We start from the raw sequence: 3249 nt of genomic DNA, 5'->3' as shown, positions 1-3249 counted from the left end.
TTTGTCTGTGCTCTTTCCATTTCAAATTAGAGGCAACCACTGCATTTTAATCATGATCCAAACAAAGATGCCGCATACATGCAACATGAGCTGTTTTTAATCTAAATTACATTGTATAATTTCGAAATTTGAAACAAAAACAGAATGGTTTGACTTAAGTTTTATGAAACTATACATAAAAAATATCTGCATGAAACCGAAACAGCAGACGAGCTGAATGAGATGCAGATTCTCTCTCTGCCAGCAGGTGGCGCTTAAAGCATTTCCTTGGTTTCCGTTTTAAACGAAGCAGCGCTGCACTTATGAACTTTAATATGCATTATACAGAAGCAAGATGAAAAGAAAAAATACCATCTAAACTTTTCTAAAGACAGTAAGTTCCCCTCAGACATACATTCATATAAACTCCTACCCCTAATTGAATCACGATTTGTTTAGCATCTCAACTGATTTGAATTGTCACATATTTGAATCGATTTTCAACTGGCTCGCGGTTAATCGTTACATCCCTATTGTGCTCCGTTATCTTTTAATAAACTAAGCATCAGCTTTAAATTTCAGCCAAATTCCTCAAGAAACTCAGAGGAGAAGCCCAAACTGCACTCAATGGCCCAGTAATGCTGACATAGTTAGCATAATCCATTATATTGGCACAGATTCTGTGTAATAATTCTTTGTGACTGTATATAGTTCTCAAGTAGGAAAAGACGTTAATGTTAAGGTGTTAAAAAAAAGAAAAAAAGAAAGAAAGAAAACACGTCATTTATTCTGTGGCACTTAAAAAAAAAAGTCGTTTTAATGGCCAAAAGTTAATTCAGGCATCATAACATTACAACAGTATGAAAAATGGATATTCATTTTGAGACTTCCTAAAGTTGTACTCTATATGTTCTCTGCATTTGGTTACAGTCAATTAAAGTGTTTGTTTTTAAAATATCTGATGGATAAACTCGTGTCTCAATTGGATTCAATTATATAATTACCTATTTTATAATTCAATAATTTATTTAACTATTTAAACTAATTAAAATGTTACTTATTTATTTTTGAGAAAATGTTCAAATAAAACGAACGATTAATGGCAGAAGTTATGGTTTTTATTTATTGGTAAGTTAACTAAAAGAAAAATCAGAAAATACTTGATAGATGGGGTGGGAGGGGGGCATTAGATTAATCAACTAATTGGGAAAAATATATTGATAGATTAATAGATTATCAATTTAAATTTCAGGTCTGTTCCTCGCACATAGCTATTGTATCACATTAAAAGACTTGAAATACAGCTTATGAATGGTGCTTTTATGCCGTTTTTGTTCTGTACAGAACAAATAGCGTATTTCGTTCCATACAGAAAACACAAATAAACCCAGAGAAACACATATGCTCCGTCGTCTAGTTTGAAGATCAGGAAAAAAAAAAAAAAAAAATCATCCAAATGAGGCTTGAGACATTGAGCAGTGGAATCTAACATCAGGAATGGGTACATTCTGATCCACTCTCCCTGAAAAAAGGACTCATTTTTAGCAGATGTGCAAATGGACTTTTCTTCTCATAGGTGTTGTTGAGTTAAAGCTAGAGTGCGGTGATAGTGGAGATGAACTATTACCGGCAGACCAAATTCTCATAGGCTTAGAGGTCATCCTGGCTTAATACAGGGTTATATATGAGCAATAAGGGGCATGTAGCTTTTAGACTGACAGTTCATGACACCCGCTGGCATCTTGAGATCCATACCCCCCCCCCCAACTGTGTTAACAGCGTGGCCAAAAGGAAGAGGAAAACCCATCAAACCCCCTGCTACTGCCGCCAACTGCTATGTCAAGTCAATGGCTCCTGGGACTCTGCTTTCCATCCCTCCCCAGAAACAGTGTTCTAATCTGGGCTTGTTCCTGCGCATCTATCACACATGCAGACACACAGATACTTGGTAATGCCCCCTCCTCTCAGTTTCACCCTCGGGCATTCAGGGGCCCAGCAGCAGGGGGAGTATAGCCCGAAAACTAGAAAACGCTCAGATCATAAACCATGCGTGCTCAGACAGACGCAGCAGCATGAGCGTGCACAACAAACACCCACACGCTGACACTTGTACGCCAACACAACTGCTAAGAAGTGGCCGTGAAAATTCTTCTGGAGATTGTTTGGGCCTGACAGCACATACCATGGCCCTGTGCTAAACAGATTACGTCAAGAGGAGGAGAAATATGGAGAACACGCGATCAAGAAGAGGCATTTAGTGTGTGTGTGTGTGTGAGAGAGCTAGAGAGCTAGAGAGAGAGAACGAGAGCTAGAGAGCGAGAGAGCAAGAGAGAGAGAGAGTTTGAGAAACAGAAAGAGATAGAAATAGGGTGAATCTCACACAACCATATCTAGGTCACATTTTAACTCAAGAATCAAAAGAAAATCTTGTATTATTACAAAACATATTGAATTAATGAATGCATGAATCAATGCATGCATGCATACATATTTCATGCAGGTTTCATAAGGGTGCTTTCACACCTGTAGGTTGATTGCTTTGTTCCGAAACAGGGATTACAATTATTACAATGTTACTTTTTATTCTTGGTGCGTTTCGCTTTCACACAGCAATGTTTCTAAACGGACCAAATTTGTTAATACAAGTCACGTGCAAGTAAACTGTTCTCTCATTGGTCAAAGTTCCATGGTTTATTTTCCGGGATTCCACTTAGCTGTCACGGCTGTCATCCGTCAGGACAACAGCTTTGCATGCTTATTGTTTTTGTTTAAGCTGTCGTTATGTTAATTTATCACTTTGAGCAGGAGTCCAGGATTCATCGGGAAAACATTTTTAAAATGCACCTACTAGGAAGAAGAGCAATAAGACGGCATTATAAAATGAAAAAGTGCGCTTTGATTTTGAATGGCGAAGACGTGCTCACCCACAGACATTCACAGGTTCATTTTGAAGTATTAGCAAAATAACAAAGCTAATGCTTTTCACTGAACTTATGTAATTACCCATTATACACTGTGATATAGCCTGGTTTGTTGGTCCGTTAGATTGGATTGCTTTCTCACTACAACCGAACCACTCCAGAGTTCGTTTTCAATCGTTCAGGCGATCTCGGACCGATTGTTTTGGCATGGATCCGGGCGCGATTGCAGTGTTCACATATGCCCAAACGAACCGAGCTAAGGGGGGGAAACGCCACAGGTTCCGAAACAACGGGTCAGGTGTGAAAGCACCCTAAGGGTGTTTTCACACCTGTAGATCGATTGCTTTGT

At 38.7% G+C, this 3249-nt stretch overlaps 1 protein-coding gene across 4 annotated transcripts in view; it reads right to left on the bottom strand.

Moving 5' to 3' along the window:
* The window catches only part of LOC107571499 (homeodomain-interacting protein kinase 3), a 52932-nt gene that overhangs the window by 34404 nt on the left and 15279 nt on the right, over positions 1–3249 (bottom strand). The window lies entirely within an intron of this gene.

The sequence above is a fragment of the Sinocyclocheilus grahami genome, unplaced genomic scaffold (genome assembly GCF_001515645.1).
Source record: "Sinocyclocheilus grahami isolate Dianchi unplaced genomic scaffold, SAMN03320097.WGS_v1.1 scaffold1602.1, whole genome shotgun sequence".
In the NCBI taxonomy this organism is placed as follows: Eukaryota; Metazoa; Chordata; class Actinopteri; order Cypriniformes; family Cyprinidae; genus Sinocyclocheilus; species Sinocyclocheilus grahami.
Note: the sequence above shows the minus strand (reverse complement) of the source record. Positions and strands in the feature narration are given on the sequence as shown.